Here is a 22,045-nt window from a genome sequence, read left to right on the forward strand (position 1 = left end):
TTGCATAGAGGTGTTTATAGTATTCTCTGATGGTAGTTTGTATTTCTGTGGGGTCGGTGGTGATATCCCCTTTATCATTTTTTATTGTGTCTATTTGATTCTTCTCTCTTTTCCTCTTTATTAGTCTTGCTAGCAGTCTATCAATTTTGTTGATCTTTTCAAAAAACCAACTCCTGGATTCATTGATTTTTTGGAGTGTTTTTTGTGTCTCTATCTCCTTCAGTTCTGCTATGATCTTAGTTATTTCTTGCCTTCTGCTAGCTTTTGAATGTGTTTGCTCTTGCTTCTCTAGTTCTTTTAATTGTGATGTTAGAGTGTCAATTTTAGATCTTTCCAGACAAACCTGAGAAAAACAAGAAATGGGGAAAGGATTCCCTATTTAATAAATGGTGCTGGGAAAATTGGCTAGCCATAAGTAGAAAGCTGAAACTGGATCCTTTCCTTACTCCTTATACGAAAATTAATTCAAGATGGATTAGAGACTTAAATGTTAGACCTAAAACCATAAACATCCTAGAAGAAAACCTAGGTAATACCATTCAGGACATAGGCATGGGCAAGGACTTCATGTCTAAAACACCAAAAGCAACGGCAACAAAAGCCAAATTTGACAAATGGGATCTAATTAAACTAAAGAGCTTCTGCACAGTGAAAGAAACTACTATCGGAGGGAACAGGCAACCTACAGATTGGGAGAAAATTTTGGCAGTCTACTCATCTGACAAAGGGCTAATATCTAGAACCTATAAAGAACTCAGTCAAACTTACAAGAAAAAAACAAACAACCCCATCAAAAAGTGGGCAAAGGATATGAACAGACACTTCTCAAAAGAAGACATTCATATAGCCAACAGACACATGAAAAAAGGCTCATCATCACTTGCCATCAGAGAAATGCAAATCAAAACCGCAGTGAGATACCATCTCACACCAGTTAGAATGGCAATCATTAAAAAATCAGGAAACAACATGTGCTGGAGAGGATGTGGAGAAATAGGAACACTTTTACACTGTTGGTGGGACTGTAAACTAGTTCAACCATTGTGGAACACAGTGTGGTGATTCCTCAAGGATCTAGAACTAGAAACACCATTTAACCCAGCCGTCCCACTACTGGAGATATACCCAAAGGATTATAAGTCATGCTGCTATAAAGACACATGCACACGTGTGTTTATTGCAGCACTATTCACAATAGGAAAGACTTGGACTCAACCCAAATGTCCACTAGTGACAGACTGGATTAAGAAAATGTGGCACATATACACCATGGAATACTATGCAGCCATAAAAAAGGATGAGTTCATGTCCTTGGTAGGGACATGGATACAGCTGGAAACCATCATTGTCAGCAAACTATCGCAAGAACAGAAAACCAAATACCGCATGTTCTCACTCATAGGTGGGAACTGAACAATGTGATCACTTGGACTCAGGAAGGGGATCATCACACACACACTGCGGCCTATTATGGGCAGTGGGGAGGAGAGAGCGATTGCATTGGGAGTTATACCTGTTGTAAATGACGAGTTGGTGGGTGCTGACGAGTTAATGGGTGCAGCACACCAACATGGCACAAGTATACATATGTAACAAACCTGCATGTTGTGCACATGTACCCTAGAACTTCAAGTATAATAAAAAATAAAAATAAAAAAATGCATACAAAAAATTTGTTCAAAATTAAGATAAAATGTACAGAAATACCATAAGGATGAAAGATTTCACCATATCACCCTCAGTTATTAAAAATGAAGTAAATAAAACATAAAGGAGATTATATAAGTTTTGACTAATATACTTTATCAGATTGATTTATCAGATTCGTGCCATAAAGAGTCACGTCACTTTTTTTCAACATCTACACTGTATTTACAAAATTTAGTGATATATTAAGCTATAAATAAAATCTTAATAAGTCCTAAATAGCTGAAACTCTATAAACTCCACTTTCTAATTGCAAAGGCCTTAGAAAAGGTTACAACCAAATCCATGACCAAAATAAATACAATGATGCAGAGTGAAAGCAACTCAAATTCAGGGTCAAAGAAACAAATAAAAAACTGCGATATTTGATGCATTATTTCCTACTGTATAACAAATTGCCCTAAAGTTTCAAGACTAAAACAACAAACATTTATTATCTCTCAGTTTCTGTGGGGCAGAATTTAGGAGCAGCTTTGCTGGGTGGTTCTACTTCAGGGTTTCTCCTGAAGTTACAGTCAAGATGTCAGCTAAGGCCACAGGCATCATTATATTTTGGGAATCTTTGAAGTGCTCTTACTTCCTGGTCCACTTATTTTCCTTCTCAGAAAAGAAAGTCTATCTTAAGAAAAACAATCCTAAGTGAGGGGATAAAAACTTTATGACCAGAGGTAGTAAACCTCTAGAGGTAGTAAAGAGTAATAATTGAAAACACGGACTCAAGGGCCAGACCGTCTGGGTTAGAAACTCTGGTTTGCTACAGAAGCTGGGTCCATGCTCTGTGTCTCAGTTTCTTCGTTGTAAAATGGAAATAAAAATCCTCCACTTCACAGTCCCCCCACCGCCCACTGTATTACATGAGTTAGTATATGTAAAGTGCTTAGGATAGTACATCTCATTTACTAACTGGTATATATGCATGCCTGTTTTTATTAAATTTATCAGCTCTGTTAGTTTCAATGGAAAAATGATGAAGAAAGAGAAGAAACTATCCAATATAGGAAGGAAATTAGACGTATTTATATAGGAGTGCTATGAAACCATTGAAAATGATGGCTAGGAAGACAACATGCAAAAATTAAAAATGCTAATGATATACTGTTAGGTTAAAAAAAAAACAAACAAAAATACAAATGATATTTTATATTGCGTTACTACCAGCATATACACTAGATTTTCCATGCATATGAGAAAATGGAAGTTCACACAAATGTTAATCATAGAGTATTGCAAATGGATAATTGTTTTTCTGTTATTCACCTTTTTATTTTCTAAATTTACCTTTTTGGAACTAAAAAAACCCAAACATCTCTGTTTATAAATAAGATGCCCAGAATAGTTGCTTCACAATCTTCCTCCTTGAAGTTGAAAAAGAACATTTGTTAGGTATTTCATTATTCTATTACGTTTCTCTTGGTGAGATGATCACAATGATTGGAGGATAATTTAGACCAGGATTCAGAGCTAGTGAAATCATTATTGCACTTCGCTTTGGGTGGTTGGACTGATGCTGGAGCCCCAGCTGCAGAATCAACTTGTCACGACAATCATGGTTTCTGGCAAATTTGTATATATTTGCCCCATTTATTTTCTGTTATACTGTTACAACTGAAGGACTCACACAGATTTTCATGGGCTCGTTTTTGAATTGTAATTTTTTGCTGCGTTTTCTCCCGTACATGTTTGCTTTTACTATGCTGAGGCAAGGGTTTGAACTGGCCACACTGGAAGCTGATGGCATTCTCTTTGTATTCTTTCACCTTCCCTTACATTTATGTTCAACCCCATCAACTTTGGACATAAAACATCCACACTGCATGTTTCTGAGACACAGGTTCTGTTGCAGTCTTGCACTGGAAAGTGACATTGATGCAATACATGTCTATTCAATGTTGGCCATCTCCGTGGGGGGAGAGCCACCACAGGGGCAGACCAGCTTTCCACGAGCATTTCATATGCTCCTTTTGATAGCTCTGCTGAGTGATATTGGTCAAGTTTAGAAACAGGAATAGCTCTATGTCATTTGTCAATTGACTTCAGGTGGATTGTCTCTCTCTCCTATGCAGGTTGTTGCAAACAGAGGACTTTTCATAATCAGCAGGCAGAGCTCCAGCAGACTTCAGCATGTCTGTTTGAGCTGAACACTTGACAACAGAAGAAAATTGGTTTGGAGGATAGTAAGGACACTTGACTTTGCATGAAATGAGGTTTTGTACATTTCTTGAGGTATGCTTCAATTCCGTCACAGCAATTCCAGAGATGTGGCTCATCTCCCCTTCTATTGATCACAGGCAATTCTGAGTGTCTTATAACTCTTCTTTAAAAACTGGCTGTGAATTTAAACAGCTGCTGCACATGGAGAAGGGTGACAGAGTCAATTTGGCTTCCTGGGAAGAGTGTTACCACTGTTTTGTGGAGAAGATTAGAGAAGCATGTCTAATCTAATTGTCTCCCAGTAATAGAGTCACTTTAAGACAGTCTCTTCTAATGGAATTTGCTCCTGGCTTTTTAAATGGTGCTTTCTGAAAAATCTAGAGAGGCTGGCTTACTCTTAGTGCTGTGTGATCTGAAGAGCGAGGCTGTTCCAGGAGTCCACCTCCCAGTACCAAGCCCTGACCTTGGTTACCCTAATTGGACTTCTGAGTGGTCCAGATTTACCCCAGAAAGTTTTAGGATGGGTCAGAGCAGTGTATTGCTCAAGTCAAAACCCATGGTCATTCGTTGCTCAGGGCTAAAATTTGACATCCTGTTATATTTCTGATCCCAAATTATGTCCATCCACCTACAAGTAAGCCTAGAGATTAGAGATCATTGAAGAGCTCATGATATAAATATTTTTTCAGTATTAAAATGTCAATATTAGATGCCCCAAACTTGAATATAAATCCTCTTTCATTATTATTTTTTTATGAAAACCTGAAGTCACCTTGCAGTAAAGTTATTAATAAGAATAATAATTGAAGTTCAAAACAAGGGCAGAAAGAGAAAATCTTGGGTTTTAGCTTCTCCATAGCGGTTTTCAGTCTTAGTGATCAGTCAGAATACATGATCTGTGAACTTAAACTAAATTAAGAGAAGCTTCTTAGCAGACCTACCTAAGTACTCTGAGATACTAAGTTCTTGCTAAGTAGATACTTAAGTACTCAAAGACACCTAAGAAACCTGAGTACTGTGCACTCACCTTACCCAGGAGGAAATCTTTCTACAAACCCATTTAAAGGGCAATATTAAAAACTGCTACCTTCTTGCAAAGACCAGAAATTTGCAATGGTATAAGCTCCAATCACAAGATTTAATTTGCATTTATTTTCTTCATTGATTTAATCCAAAACCTCTTAATTCTTATTTCTCTCATGAGCCTCATGCCCCTGGCTCCCAAGGACCAGATGGAGTACGGACTCTGTCCAGTGCCTAATGTCCATACACCCTTGTGAGAGGGTGTATTCGTTTGCCAGGGCTGCTGTAACAAAGCACTACAAACTGGGTGCTTACTCAACAAAAATGCTTTGTCTCAAAGTTCTGAGGGCCAGGAGTCCTATATCAAAGGACTTGGCCATCCTGGTTGGCAGTGCTAGTTTCTTCTTAGGTTTGTGAGGGAAGGATCTGTTCCAGGCTCTTCCTTGGTTTACAGGTGGCCATTTACACGTTCATGGCCATCTCCCTGTGTGTGTGTATGTGTCTGTCTCAAATTCCCCCCTTTTTATTAGGAGGCCATCATGGTGAATTACAGACCCCCCCAACAATGATCGAATTTTACCTTAATTACCACCGTAAGGACCTTATCTTCAAATAAGGTCACATTCTGAGGTACTTGGCATTAGCACTTCAACATACACATTCAGGAGGGAGAATAAAATTCCACCCGTAACAGTGGGCACTTTCATCCTAGGCTTCTCTCAGTATGATGTACAAAACCGCCTCTGAGGGCAGGTGCTTCTCACCCTGCAATGTGTTTCAGCTGGAGAAAGGCTGCATCCTGATCCCTGAGCTCATATTGCTCTTGATGCTTCTGAAGCTTCAAGCTGGGTGGCACACGAGGCCTGAGACCCAGCTTCTGTTCTGTATGTCACACTCATGTCCAGAAGACAGACATGCCTTTCTGGTTTGATTTTCTTCTGCTCTTTCCATGCTTCTCTCAGAAAGATTTAGACGAAATGGTAACGGTTTAACCTGCCTGCTAAGGTGGATGGACTGCTTCCTTCTCTAACACAGGTGCTGTCTTCTGGGATAAATACCTTTTTTTCCTTGTATATTTCTTTGATTTGGAGTATTTCCCAACTCCCCAATCTGTGAAACCACATGGCAGAAAGATTGTTCTGCCACAATTCCCTCCTTGGCGCTACAAACAGAACGGAATTTGGGGCAACGGATACAGCTTCGTAGGCCCAGAGCTAAAAGTTTGAGCTTGATTCTCAGTAATGAATGTATCATAGGGCATGAAAAACTAGCTGGCCGTGGCTTCTGAAAAATGGCATATACTTTTCTATTCACTAAGAACTGAAAGGCTCATATGTAGAAAGGTACACTTTTCTTTTTCTTTTTTTTTTGGTCTATAATAGATCATTGTCTCAGCTATTCCGCCTTAAGAAAAGCTTAAGAAAAGGCCAATTATCTTTATAAGTCAAGTTATAGCCCTCTTCCTTCCTAGCCAGCATCTGATCTGGTCTCTGAGGCCTGTGCCTCTGCTGAAGAGTTCAAATTTGCTTCAAGAAAGTAAGGCCTGCAAGCTACTTACTTCAGGTCTAATGTCCACAGCCCTGACTTTATTAAGACAGCCATTTGCCTGCGGACATGGCCATCATCTAGCTACAGTGAGCTGCCAAGTCTGGCTGACACACAACTGAACTTACACCTACCCACCAGGTATCAAGAGTCAAAGGTCTGTTGCAAACTCAATTTGCATCCAACCTCATGACCCAATATAAGTCTCCAATCGCAAAGTCTAGACATCCATTCAAACATTGCACACTGAAGTTCAAGATCCAAAGCTATGTGCCTCAAGCTCACCTACATTTTGGCCCACAGATTCCAGTCTTTCTTTCTTAAGGTCTCTGGCCCTGAGTAATAAATATGGAGTTTGAGAGAGGCCCAATAAGCAGTAACCTCCTCACCTGAGTTTTGAACCAACCGAAAAGGCAGATGGGAAACGAAAATGCTATTTTAATTTGCAATAATACTGATTTTGAGGAATGCAGCATATACCTGGGGGCAAGTGAGCGTTGTCAAACTGAACTCCAACCTCAGCTGTACTTGCTGGTCACAGGAAGGCTGGACCATCGTAGGTATTCCCACGCAGGTCACTGTAAAACTTGGAACAAGGTGGAACAGACCAGAACTCATGCTTTTGGGCACGGCTGGCTCTGGAAAAGAAAGGGAGAGGAAGAGGCAGGTTTGCACATGCCCAGTCCCTCTCTTCACCTCATCAGTAAGAGCTTTCCTCCCCTGGGGAAGGAGCAAGGTGGAAATGTTATAATAACAAAGCCCCTCCACGTGGAAGAACACAGCAGACATAGGAGGGAGGTCCCTGCCAACTACTCCACACTTACCCCTTACCAGCAGCAAAACCAATACATTAAATAAAAAATATTTTAATAAATAAGATAAAAATAAATAAAGGAGAGAAAAAATATTTTTGCTCTGCACATCACACTAACCCACTTTACCCTCCACTTCTGTGCTGTTTCCTCTTTTTCAGAATCTCAGGGCTCTTGATCTCTGTCTTGAATGTACAGAGCCCTCGAGTGTGGCACCCCATAGGGCTCAATTATCCCTGGGAAATTCCACCATATTCCTTGATCTCCCATCAAAATGCACCTGTCAAGTGCATCAGATGCTTCTCCACCTGGAGTGCACCTTGTTGGTGTGATGGGAGTATGTAGAGCCACAGTGCAAATGTGGCTTCTCTTTCAGGGGCAATGATATTTTAGTAGACGATCTGAGAGAAAAAATATTGCAAAAGCAACAGTGATATGGTTTGGTTGTGTCCCCACCCAAATCTCACCTGGAATTGTAACAATTCCCCATGTGTCAAGGGCAGGACCAGGTGGAGATAATTGAATCATGGTGGTGGTTTCCCCCATACTTTCCTCGTAGTAGTGAATACGTCTCTCAAGGTCTGATGGTTTTATAAAGAGGAGTTCCCTTGCACAAGCTCTTTTGCCTGCCACCATGTAAAACATCCCTTTGCTCTTCCTTCATCTTCCACCATGATTGTGAGGCCTCCCCAGCCATGTGGAACTGTGAGTCAATTAAACCTCTTTCCTTTACAAATTACCCAGTCTCGGGTATGTCTTTGTCAGCAACGTGAGAACAGACTAATACAAACAGCAAAACCACATTATCTTGATCATAATAAAATTCATTCCTATTTTGAGGTACAAGGCAAGATTTACGTAAATTTTTAAGTAAAATATGAGGTTTTAAGGGAAATTATCCCTGCCACTGGCTGCTTTGATTTTTTCTCCCAGTGCCTTTGGGAGCACACTATTCGCTCTTTATTTGGATGGGAAAGCAGCTGTAACTTAGTTCAACAGTAGGAAAAAGCACCAAAATAGTGGTAAAAATAAAACCTTTTGAGTCATGTAAATGTTGTGGGCAAAGTCCATTTTCTTTCTGGGTAATATAAGTAAAGAAAATGAACTGAAGCTCGGCTGTCGGATTTTAAACTTGAAGCACAATTAAAGTTTCCCGCCTCAGAAGGCTGTTGTCATGCGTGATTGAGATAATTTCTATGTAAGTCATCAATGCAGCGATGGGCACAGGGTGTGGGCTGCTCCTGGGATGGCTCCATCTTCATTTATTTGTGTAGTCATTTGTTTATCTATTCTGCTGACCATGAGTTCACTTGTTCGCTCGTTTAATGACTGTTATGTAATTTGTATCTAAATATATAATTATATATCACATAATAATTTTATATAATAAAATTAATATATTACAACCTAGAAATAACACCCTCAGAAGCATGGTCTGCTCTGTGCCCCATGTGTATGAGCTTATTTAACACTCACAGCAACCCTTGGGGCCAGTGGTAGCCTTATTGCTTTTTTTTTTTTTTTTGAAAAGGTAAATGAGACATAGGTTCAGGTAATGCAATGAATCATATTATTGAAAACACGGGCCCTTTTTTTTTAGCCAGAGTTTTTCACATATTTAATGCAAGTTAGACACTTCAAGCCCCAGAGGCGTTCACACGAATTGGAAAATGTAGAAATCGCTGTAATGACGGGATGATTTCTGCCGAATGTCAGCCCACAAGGACGGTGGGCTCGGTAACCGACGACAAGGCAAAGCCAAAGGCAGAGCATCATCGATCTGGAAGTCACTGGTGGAGAGGTGAGGTTGGCACAACACAACACGTTCTCAGGACGTGGCAGCTATGAAAGCATCCGGATCCTAAGGTCTCAGGAGCGCTTGTTTGTTGCCTTTGCAAAGGTGCATTAAATAGGATAATCAGGTGACTAAAGACTCTGTAACTTGTAAACAACTCCCGCAGAAGGAAGTGGGAGAGGGATCCGTGGGCGTCAGCAGGGGTGAAGCACGGCTCTGGCACACGCTGGTGGGCACTAATGTCCTTCGCTGTGTGTCTACCTGACTGTTACAGATCCAGCCAAGGTCGCCTCAGTATATTCTGAGTAAGTTATCCTGCAGTTTAATTCTTTCTTTAACATACTGTACTGAAAAAAAAAAAAAAAAAAAGACTTAGGGCACACTGTAGCTTACATGGACTTAGAAAAATTGCCTGGTCCAGTTTTCATAATCTACACTAGAAGAGACTGAATCAGGTTGGATCTGACCTACCTTATGATGGTGTCAGCAAGTAAATATGATTTGGGAAACCCTAGCCAGATCCCATTACCTGCAAGAATTTTGGCGTCTGTAACCTCTCCTGGCATGTTGCTAAATCAGATAGTCTTTATCCACGTGGCACAGTTGAGTTGTTTGGTGAAAGGAAAACAGAGTCCATAACTTGGATAACAAGCACTGGGAGGAGGAAGCCCCTTGGCTCTCCAGAGGTGAACTCCTTGCTTGAGCAGTGACAAGGATTCATGGATGGGCACTGAGGAAGTGTGGTGGGCAGGGCTCCAGGACATGTGACTGAAGTTGATTTCAATAGTAGAGTTGAGATGAGAAAAATGGATTGGGAGAAATCCATGAGGAGTGACCTCACACTGGTCCAGGATGATGACTGATGGCTCCCATAGTGTATGGCAGGTGTGGTGGATGCTCCTGGAGAGGTGGACCATGCTGGTGGGACACATGGTCTGGGTCCTGCTGGTGGCCTTTGTTGAGCACTTGCTGAGTGCCAGCCACAGTCTGCGCTGTCCTTCGTGTGCATGGACTCATTTAACACTCACAGCAACCCATGGGGTAGGTACAAGCCTTATGGCATTTTATTCTTTTTAGAAAAGGTAAATGAGACATAGGTTCAGGAAATGTCATTAATAAAGTCAGAGTTTCAACACGGATCTGAGGAAGCCTAGAGTGAACACACCCAGCCATTTCCTTGTGTGCTTATAAACACTATAAGAAAGCAACTGGGAAACACGTGTGTGGAAGAATTGGAAAAGCCTTGCCATTGAGCACAGAAAGAGTCCAGTGTTTTGATGGCATCCCGGAAAGCAAATTTGCATAATGGTGAAGAGTGGAAGGGATTCCAGCTCTGAAAATGATGAGTTGCATGAGAGTTTTGCAGTTCAGCAAATCTCTGTGTGTCACGTAACAACGGAGATAATCATAGTATTTACTTCATATTTTAAGGACTAATTGATACATTAAATGCTTGGGTTCATGCCTGCACTACAGTGAGTCTTCTTCGTATCACAACAGAGTTTAAAGAGTGAAGATGAATTTTTCAGTGGTTTAAAGTAAATGTTATTTCCCCATAATTACTAGTCAGTATTTAATCCATATTTATTAGTTAATATTTATTTTTGATTGCAAATGATAAAAGCAAAACTCAAACTAGCTTAAGTAAAATAAAAAAAAGTCACAGGCTTCAGGCAAGGTCCAATTCAGAGGGTCAAATCATGCCACCAATTGTTCTTTTTCCTTCTCTCCTTTGAGTTTTTCTGTTTGATTGGCTTTAATCTCAGGCAGACTTTCTACACAGGGTCCCAGATTAAAATAAGCAGATCTTTCCCGATTGATCTAACAAAAGTCCAACCAGGGGAACATACTAATTGCTTGACTTGGGTCATGGAACTACCCCTCTGATGAGGATGACTGATCATAGGATCATCGATTTGGCAGCCCCACCATGAGAACGGGTAAAATGAAAATTCTCACATAAAAAGATTCTGGGCAGACAAAAGCTAACAAATATAGCTGAACCCTATAGTTGGCAGTAGATGAGGAATAAAAGCCCTGCAACCCTTGGTTTTTCCCTTCTACAATTTAGTATTGAATATGTGATAAATGATGTATATGAATATGTTTCAAATGTATTCGGGAAGGTTTTGGGAATGAGCATCTTCCTGTAGGTGCCCACTTTATTTGCCTCATATCAGCCAGTAGCCAAAAAGTCTTTATCAAGTGATTCCCATAACCTAAGACTCCTGTTTGCACACAGCACAAATCAAATCAAAGCACAGTCAACACCACGATAATGAAAATCTTTCCTGGCAAGCAATGCCCAGGCCCCAGCTGCCAGCACGTTTGTTCCAGTGACATTCAGAACCACCCCTTCAGAGCAGTCCAAGAGTACGTATGGCCTTTGCAATTTGCATATGGCATGCCATCTACATGGTCAGATACTTCAGGTGCTTTCACTTTTGTTTGCTTTAGTGCCCTTCTTTAGGAGATTTCATTCTTTATTAGCACCCTCTAAGAGCTAAAAAGGAATGCAGATCTCTGATTAATCTGCATGGTTACCACTGGTTTGTCAGAGAGAGGAGTATAAAGCTACAGGGTGAGTTACGGACTTTCTTCAGGTCATTATCAGAGAGATAAATCCTAGCACAATGAGGAAAACCTCCTTTTCCTACAGAAAATCATATTTAGTATATCTTAGACTAGAAGTAACTGCCAGACATCAAGCTCTGCTTGGCTTCAAATCTTACATCAGGAGGCTTCATCTGGAGGAGGCTTCGTCTGGAGCAGTGGGCAGTCTGGAGAGCTAGACTTCATCGTAGCTCTTGGAAGCACTTAAAAGGTTTGGAAAAAGTGATAAAATCAGATTTGTGGTTTAGAAGAAACATTCTGGCAGGTGGAATGAAGTAAAAGAAGACAGGAGCTTTTACTGTCCAGAGTACAAGCCATGGTGCTATTTACTTAATGCGGAACTGTTGGCTCCCCTGTTATCCTCAGTGATGGTGGCAGTGAGAATAGAAAACGTAAAGTGGTGGTAAGCATCCTGTAGGTAGATGAGGCTCAGAGTAGATTGCTTACGTCCGGAGGACAGTGGTGGAGAGGGAGATCAAGGGAGAGCATGGATGGAGGTCTATATTGGAGAAGGGAACCGTCAAGATGCCACACATCATCGCGATTGGCTGGTGGACTAGTCCTGCTATCGCCCTCCCCATGCCCCGGGAACAGTGCATTTGTTTTTGCACTTGAGTGTGTCCAGTCTGAGAATTTGCAGCAGATGAGACCATGATGCCGGGCTGAGGCGACCTTGTGGAAGAGGAGATAGAATGTAGCATGTTTTGTGTTTCACCATAGAGACTGCCTGGTCTCTTGATTATCCAACCACTAATTCCATGCCTTTTTTAAAAAGCACATATTTTGAGAGTTTTTCTTTACTGAATTATGATAATAGATTGTGTAACCCACCTACACACAAACATAATTTCAAACTGTACTTTGAAGTAAATTAACCCACAGTATTGTGCATTACAACATGTAACCACTTGTAAATGACTCTACTAGAAGATAAAAACAACAAGAAAAACAAAACACTGCTACAGCTTCCCATAGAACTCCACAGGGGCCTGTATTACTCCCATTGCCACTCACTGGGCCAGTCTCCACTCCTCGTTTTAGAGGTTGATTACCTGCCCCAGGGCCCACAAGGAGGTAGATGCACCAGGAGACAGAGCCAGAGATCAGCTCTGCCAGTTCAGTACCCGGCCCATCCTCAGCTTCCTTTTCTCTGAAACAAACTCTTGCCATAGAATATCTGGATGCAAACTTTGACCACATTGAACAGTCCACAGAGCAGGGATAAATAGCGTGGCTCTCAGATCATCTCTTTCTGTCCAATAGGGTACGGCAAAGGGCACAAAAAAGGAGGCAAGAAGTCAGCAGAGCTATTATCAAGCATGTCCAATGACCTTAGTAGTTCATTTTTTGTGGTATATTCATTTATTCATTCATCCTGGACTTTCAAGACTATCCATGTTGTCGTGGAGTCTGTATCTCAGTATAGTATCTGATCAGTCAGGTACCAATGAGTGCCTTGAAGTAAATAAGGGAGGATCTGGGGGTTTGGGAAGTGACTGGGCAGTGGGGATACTTGTGATAGGATAATCAGGAAAGAGCTCTCTGTATGGGGGACATTTAACTGAATCCTAAATGATGTAATGGGCCCAGACAAGCTAAGATCTGCATGCCAGCCAGGGAGGCTAACACCTTGTGAAGGCACTGAAGTAGACAGAACTTGTCATTGACAAATGCAAGTCTCAGAGTAAAGGAGGTGAGTACCATTATCTGTTGTTTGTCCTGCCAGCATCTCTCCCTCCTTATTCTGATTATAAAACATCATTTCTCCTTGGGGGTAAACATCCCTTTGTCTTTTCCATGTGATCCACAGGGACTCTGAATCCCAGAACTATCTTCCTGCCTTTCCTCTCCTCCAAAGTTGAACATAAGACCCAAGCTTTGATATGTACATCCTTTTCCTCCAGACTTTCTGGAACTAAGGCTTTCTGAGCTTCCCTGGAACCTGCCCTTCCCAGACCTAATTGTTCAACTTTCTATTTGATTAAGTGAGTACCCCCAAACTATTTTCAGAATTTATTTTTGTGCTTTTGTTAGCCAGAATGGGCTTCTGTGTTTGTCAACTGATTGCTAAAAAAATTGCCTGCTGTAATCAGCTCATCTTTTGTAGAGATTCCTATAGATACTGAGATTTAACTTCATCCATTAATAAATAGAAGAGATTGGTTGCATATCATATTGGAGAGGTGTCAATTCAGTACAATAAGTATTATGAAAATCATCACCTTCATCATCAAATAACAATTTGAATATAATAACTAATTTCTTGGATTTGCCACCACTTGGCCATAATATGGACACTTTGTAAATATTGTTCCTGTCAGCTTGCTTTATATCAGGTGGCAAGGATCTTTTTAAAACTTGCTGTTTGTGCACTAGATTTATTTTCTGTGAGAATGCCAGCCAAATAATGAAAAGAAAATGGACTTCACTAAGTGTATAATAGGCCAAATTTATCCTAGGAGGCCCGTTGTATTCAAGAAAGAGTTTGTCTTTTAGTTAGCCAATAAATAAATACATTTTGCAATCACACAACAAAATGTCAAGTGAATCCTTTTTGGTAGACACGAAGTGGTCAGGTGCCCAGTGGAGATGTGTTTAGCATCTGGGTGTGGAGATGATGTCCTTTGCAGTCCCAAGATGTGCCTAGAGAAATTTCAAGGAGAAGCACTGGATAAACACCAAGATCTTCTTTAAAAAGCAAATTTCTAAATTATTATTTAAACTGATATTTTAAAGTACGGCATATGCTTTGGGAAGTGCTAATTTTGTACCTATAATTATCTCCTTAATTTTGTCTTCTTTTTCATGCTTTCCTGATTTAAAGTTTTTCTCTTTTCTATTTCCTTATAGTCTTTTCAACATTAATAATTTCACTTTTCTTTTATTTTCTTAATTTTCTTTTAAGTTGCTGGCTCCCTGGGTTTAAGGTTTCTCTCAGGTAATCTATTATCAGTAACAGATAAAGGCATGTTGTTAATGTCAGAACAGTTGCTTCCAGTTTCGTCTAATTTATGAATCTCCAATAGCACAAACATTTCCCTTGCTAATTTTTAAAACTGTTTTAAATCTGTATCTGAAAATATACGTATTTTCCCTTAAGTATGTGTTATTACTTTATATTTAATTTTATGCCTCAACCAGCCAGCTTTCTTCTGTTTTTCTGGTAAAGTTTCTCTTTTCTCTAAACTTTACCTTTCTTTCTCTCTATATCTTTTTGTCATTATTTGCTATTCAAAATTCCGTTTTCTTTTTTTGTTCAATAAGCCCTTTACAACACAAAGTCTTAATGGCAGCAGAGCTAGACGGTCCATTAGAGAGGGATTTTGCTGTTGTTATCACCAAGAGCAATACTGTTTAGGTTGCCAAGCTCAATGATTATAGTTTAGACATGTGTAATGCTAAAAGTAATTTAAAGTACTTCCATATATTTTAATATTTCATGCAGTGCAGTTTTGGGTAAGAATGGAAGTGTTGAACAGTGTTAGACAGATTTGTGTTCAATTCTTGGCTTACCCACTCATTGAACTTTGTGTGGTTGAGTAAGATCGGTAACTTACTTTTCTGCATCCTGATACTTTCATGAGGAGTAGTTGAATTAGACATAATGTCAATGAAATACACGTAATATGTGCTCTAAAAATCCTCATTAGTATTTATTGTATTTTATTTTTAGTGCCAACATCATGATTATAACAATTCCCATCACTTGGGATTATGCAACATTTTGGTTTAGTAATAGGAGTGCAATCTAAGATTGTTCTCTTAATCTTGAGCAAGTTTAACTATCTTTAAAGAATTTTTTTTTTTTTTTTTTTTTTGAGATGGAGTCTCACTCTGTTGTTCACGCTGGAGTGTAGTGGCACAATCTTGACTCACTGCAACCTCTGCCTCCCGGATTCAAGTGATTCTCCCGCCTCAGCCTCCCGAATAGCTGGGATTACAGGTACTTGCCACCACACCCAGCTAATTTTTATATTTTTAGTAGAAACAGGGTTTCACTATGTTGGCTAGGCTGGTCTTCAACTCCTGACCTCAAGTAATCCACGTGCCTTGGCCTCCCAAAGTGCTGGGATTACAGGTGTGAGTCACCGCACCTGGTCTCTTTAAAGAAAATTTGAACTGTGATTTCTGGCCATCAAGGTGACTATAAAAGGAGAAAATACAGTAAGGTTCAAACTTTTGCAACACCTGCCTTTTCAATATCTCTACTTGGACATTCACTAAAAGTGAATGGAACTTAATGTTCTGTAAGCCAAATCCCTGGTTTCTGCTCTTCTCACACCTCTCCATCTGTATCTTTCTTCCACATGTTTCTGGTATTTCCATCCTGCCAGTTGCCCAAACAAAAAACTTTGGAGTCATCCTGGATTCCTCACTTTCTTCCATCTCTGACATCAATCCACCAACAAATCCTATAGATTCTAACTTATTGCCTGGGTTAACTCATAGCCGCTTGACAGATTGCTCTGTATCTGTTCTTGGGAAAGGTCTTGGGAGATCAAGGGTATCCTCTTGAAAACATGATTTATATCATGACACACCTGTCCTCAAACATGTGCAGCACTCCCCCATTTTATCCATAATAAGAACCATAGTCTGCTGGAACCTACTTGTATGGTTTAGCTCCCAAGCCCTCTCTGCCCTCTTCTCCTGTTTTCCTGCTCACTCTCATCTCCGTCAGCCACACTGGCCGCCCTTGCTCTTCTCCCTCTCTGGAAGTGAGTTTTTGCTCTCGCTGTTTACTTTGCCTAAAATGCTCTCTTTTCATCTTCTGAAATATCCACCTTGTGGATCATCTTATATATTTATGTGTATATATATGCATACACACATGACAGCTTTATTGATGTATATAATCAACCCATCTAAAGTATACAATTCAATGGTTTTTAGGATATTCACAGAGTTGTGCAACTATCAGCACAAGAGAAATTCCATAACTACTAGCAATTACTGCCCATTCCCTTCCACTCCCAGCCCTAGGAACCTAACAATTCACTTTCTATCTCTGTGGATTTTCCTACTATGGTCACTTTATGTAAATGGAATCATATAATATGGGGTCCTTATTGACTAATTTAGTTTACTTAGCTTAATGTTTTCTAGATTCATCCATTTTGCAGCATGTGTCAGTACCTCTTTTCATTGCCAAATAATATCTCACCATATTGATATACCACATTTTATTTATCCATTAATTAGTTGAACAATATTTGGGTCATTCACTTATTGAGTACAATGGATAATGCAGCTATGAGCATTCGTGTACAAAGTTTTGTGTGGACCTAGGTTTCCATTCCTCTTTGGTATATACCTAAGAGTAAACTCGATGGAACACAGGGTAGGTGTGTGTAACTTTGGAGGAACTACCAGACTATTTTCCGAAGCAGCTATGAATTTAACATCTCCACCAGTAGTAAATGCAGGTGCCTTTCTTTCCATCCTTGTCAACACTTGCTATTGTCTGTCTTTTTGACTATAGCCATTATAAAACGTGTGCAAGGGTATCTCATTGTGGTTTTGATTTACACTTCCCTGAAAGCTAATGATGTTGGTGTCTTTCCATGTACACCTAATTTATTGTTAACCCTTTGAATCTTTGCTCTACATTTATCTTCTCAATGAGATCTATCATAAGCAACTTACTTAAAAGTGTTATTTGCCCCAGCCCCTGCACTTTCAAAGACTTCATTTTTTTAAACATAATACTTCATATCATTTCAAATGTCATATGGCTTATTTATTACATTTATGATTATTGAGGGCTTCCTCGCTTCACTCTGGTCCATTTGTGAATGCTCAATGAGAGCAAGGATCTTTGCTCTGATCATTGATCATATTCCAAGTTCCCAGAATAGTGTCTGAAAAATAGAAGACACTTCATCAATATTTGTAGAATAAATGAGTGGAATGCAGGGAAAGTCACTGCAACAGGGACAAGGCAATAATTGTCGTGAACTAAAAGCTGCCCAAGTTGAGACTGGGTAGCATCATGTTTGTTTTGCATCATCTTTGTGGGTAATATGCTGCAAGCTTTGCTACTCTTTCAGTTGGGCCACTTTTTAAGATGGCCTTTCTAGACTACCTCACCAAAGATATTTAAGGACACATGTAGGACACATCCATGTCCTGGAATGATTTTAAAAGAGTCCCTGGAAGTTTCACTGGGACACATTTGTACCTTTGGCTTGGTGAGAAGACTCACTTGGTGAGTAGACTGACAAGAATTTTTCATTTCCATTCAAACCATACCAGCACTGGCCACCTTAAACCATTATATTTACCTCAGAGGTAAGGGGTTTTATTGACATAATGAAAACATATATTGAAGACTATTTTTCAGTAAAAGGCAAAAGATGGAGTTGAGATGTAGAGATGGAATTGGGGAGGACAGCACTCATGAACTGGCTATAAATACTGGAACAGACAATAAAATGCTGTTCATAAGCCAATATCTACGTCTATATGACCTTAAAGAAGAAGTCTCAGGTGATATGTATCTCATAGCATGGTATGGGTTTCAGAACATTCTTCCACTGTTTTTGCTTTCCTATACCAACTCTACTAAGGATTGGTGTAAATGTGGGAACATGTCTATCATAAAAGTAACAATGAATACCTTGTGGAAATGATAACCATTTTCTTTAAAAAAAAAAACTCTCAATGACAGTTTAATGCTGTTAGGAACAAAATATTTTCTTCTCTCAAAACAGAGAACAAATTATAATTAGTTTATTGGTACGAATGCTTTTGATCTGCTGTACACATTTACGAGGATATTAGCTTTTTATTCAGATATTATGGATTTTAAAACATCTTTTGGCATATTCCTGCCTTTGTGCTCCTTGAACTTGTGAACTCAGCTAACTTATCTCTCTAGCATACGTTTTAAGGCTTTTTTGTAAGCATTTCAGTTTTGGCATGGGAATAAAACAAAAATCCAACTGTAATCTTAGAGATGTAATGCTCTATGGAAAAAGAAATAAAGCTTTATGGCAAGGAAAGCTTTGGGATTCTGGTTATTTCTGTATATCCACAAAAAGCATACAATTTCAAATTTAAATGGCCAAATTATCATCTGTCTGTTATTTTATTCTGATTATCATGATTATCAACTTATCAGTATAAAGACTGAAGTGGGATTTATACTGCAGGATAACTAATGGGGAAATAGTCATTGATGGGGAGTTCTGACCATGTGGCCAAGGTAAAGGAATCCTAGGAGTTTGAAGTCAGACTTCATTAATCAACTATGAAGCCCAAGACTCAAAGACTGAAAAACTAGCCAAGCTTTCCCCTTCAGATACAACCTGGGTCTAGATTTAGAGAAACCATCTGACTCACGCAGTGTAACCCAGCATTTAATCTTTTGTGTTCTGTGAAGACACCAAGTTTTTAAGAAACGTTGAATAAACTATTGAATAGTTAAGAAAGCACTATACTTATAAAAGGCACATTTAGCCAAACTTTTCCACTATTGGGAATTTCTTGCCTCTCCACAGCACTCATTTGCCATCTGGTTAGCTTTTTAAAGCTACCAACAAAGAGAGCACTTTGGACAGCGTTTAACCCATATACCTATGTGTTCATGTAGTTTGTAATTTGGATGTTGCCGTGACGGATGATCATTCCCAATACTTCCCAATCCCCAACACTGCACAGTTATACCTTTATCCTGAAGCATCTTGAGCAGAACCCCGTCTGATAAGCCAATTTTATTCTTTTTCCCAAGGAGCTGATCCTGGTCTTGCTTGGTTGCCAAAGTGTGACATGCCTTTTAAATGGACCATAAACCAATCTCCAGTGGCAGGATTAAAAAAAAAAAAAAAAGGAATTGACTCTCCCCAGGTGAATTTATATTTCCCTATCTCTTACTAAAGGCAAAATATGCCTAGTTCTATGAGAAACGGTGTGTCAAGAATTTTTCTATGGTGGCCCCAGTGTGTTATTTTATATTGACAGGTATGAACATTCTTGTTCTTTAGGGGCAGAATATTGTAGCACAGTACAGGAAATGTGAAACTTGAACAAATACTTCTTTTCTAAGCTACAGTTTAGTTTCTTAGTAGCCTTTCTTTATAAGCTTATGACATTTAAAGTCACTTTTCTCATATTTTTTCTCCTTGTTTGGCAATTTTGTTAAATGGTCTGTGACATAGTTCCAAAGATAGCCTAACAACATCTCCTCACTGACCTTCTCTTCAGTGATGTAACTTCCTATTCTTTGTTGAAGGAGTGGAATCTACTTTCTCTCCCCTGGAAACAGTTGGACTCAGGGATTTACTTTGAATTCTATTCACAGAATAAAAATTCCATAAAATATACAAGACTTCAGATTATAATGGACAGTATGATGTGATAGAAGTGAAGCTGCATGACTTTCAAGGATAGGTCAGAAGAAACCTTAGATCTTTCACCTGTTGTCTTGGAATGATTCTCCTTGAAATGTGGCTTCCATGTTGTGAGAATCCCAAGCTATATGGAGAGACCATGTGTGGGTGCTCTGTAAAGTAATCTTGGCTCTACCTAGCCTTCAGGGCACTCCTGCCCACCTGCTAGACATTGAAGTAGCCTCCAAATGATTTCTGTTTCCATCCATTTGAGTTACTCCCAGATATTTGAATATTCTCAGTTGTAGCCCGGAAAGTTTACAGTATTCCCATTGTGAGAAGTGAGGAGCCCGTTCCTGCTGTGTCTTTCCTAAATTAATGACCCAAAGTCAGAAAACAAATGAGAAATCTACTTCCTTCAAATACAGGCTATTTTTTCAAGAAAAAGGTGGGATGACCCAGAGCATGCAATCAAGGTCCCCAAAGACAAAACCAAGAGATACAGGAATAGATACAGAAAATGTGTGTTTCTGTTAGGAAAATTTCCACCTGATAAACGAAACAGGTTCCCTGGTAAGTGATTTTGAGGAGCCAGGGAGAGAGAAAGTAAGATGTTTGCTGGCTTCATGTATTCAGCATGTTTCACAGTATGGATCTTACTTTTCAGAGACTCACAAACCTGATTTTATGGACTCACAGAGAATAATTTCATTTCCCAAATGCAGACTCATGTTGGCCCATCCTATTTGATTGATACATAAAATCAGAATTTTGATTCATTAAATTGTAGTGAGAAATCATTGTCACTATAATTCAAATGCTCAAAGACTGTGATGATCAGAAAATTCACTCTGTGCAGGCAAACCTTTTTTGGGCAATAATATAGAGAATAATTTTGAAGTCTCTTCATTAAGCTGGAATCAGGCAAAAACGATATGCGTGGTGGGATGGAATTAATTAGAGGGACTAACTGTACACTGGCTTCATCTGAGATGAAAGCTAGATGAGAATTCATCTCATCTAGCAATAGGGGTGGTTTTTCAATATGCATTGATCCTCCATTCCTTGTCACTATCTCAATATTGTCAACACCTGCCAAAATGACTAGGCAATGGAAAATACAAGGTTAAATCTTCATTCTCCTTCATTCTCTCTGTGCTGTGCTTGAGTGAGAGCTGACAATGTTTTCTCCCTGTAAGTCTCATTTACTCTGCTTCCATGGCTCACTACATTCCCCTATAGATTAAAACATTCTTCTTTTAGATATGCCAGTGAGGTCAATCATGCTACATTGAAATCTTTCATATCTGGGGACCATTATTTTTTCTTAACACATACTGCATATTTTTTTATTTACATTGTGTGTACTTCCAAAATACTTCAAAAACAGTCTCTCTTTGTCCACAGAATGACACTCAACTAGAAAGATTCATTTATCCATGATCTATTGTGTCCATGAAGTCGTCTACCCTTTTAAAATATTAATTCAGGGCTGGGCGCGGTGGCTCATGCCTGTAATCCCAGCATTTTGGAAGGCTGAGGTGGGCGAATTCTGAGGTCATGAGTTTGAGACCAGCCTAACAAACATGGTAGAAACTCTGTCTCTACTAAAAATACAAAAATTAGCTGGATGTGGTGGTGCGTGCCTGTAATCCCAGCTACTCGGGAGGCTGAGGCAGGAGAATCGCTTGAACCCAGGAGGCAGAGGTTGCAGTGAACTGAGACCATGCCACTGCACTCCAGCCTGGGTGATACAGCAAGACTCTGTCTCAAAAATAAAAATAAAAATAAAAATAAATAAATAAATAAATAAAATATTAATTCAGATGCTGTATTATGACATGCTAAAACTTTTTCCTAGTAACTTGGCATTCTGTATTTTTTTTTTGACAAATCTATATTCCAAATTACTCATTATTTTCTTCTTAATCAAGTCAGCCACTGGTATATTTGTAATAGTGGCATGTCTTACATTCTACTACATTGCCTGAATTCATTGGGATTTTGTCATATTTACAGTAAATTTTTTTCCAAATCCCTTTGTATGAAAGCATTAGAAATCCATTTTC

Source organism: Trachypithecus francoisi, unplaced genomic scaffold, assembly GCF_009764315.1.
Source record: "Trachypithecus francoisi isolate TF-2019V2 unplaced genomic scaffold, Tfra_2.0 Lachesis_group13, whole genome shotgun sequence".
Taxonomy (NCBI): Eukaryota; Metazoa; Chordata; class Mammalia; order Primates; family Cercopithecidae; genus Trachypithecus; species Trachypithecus francoisi.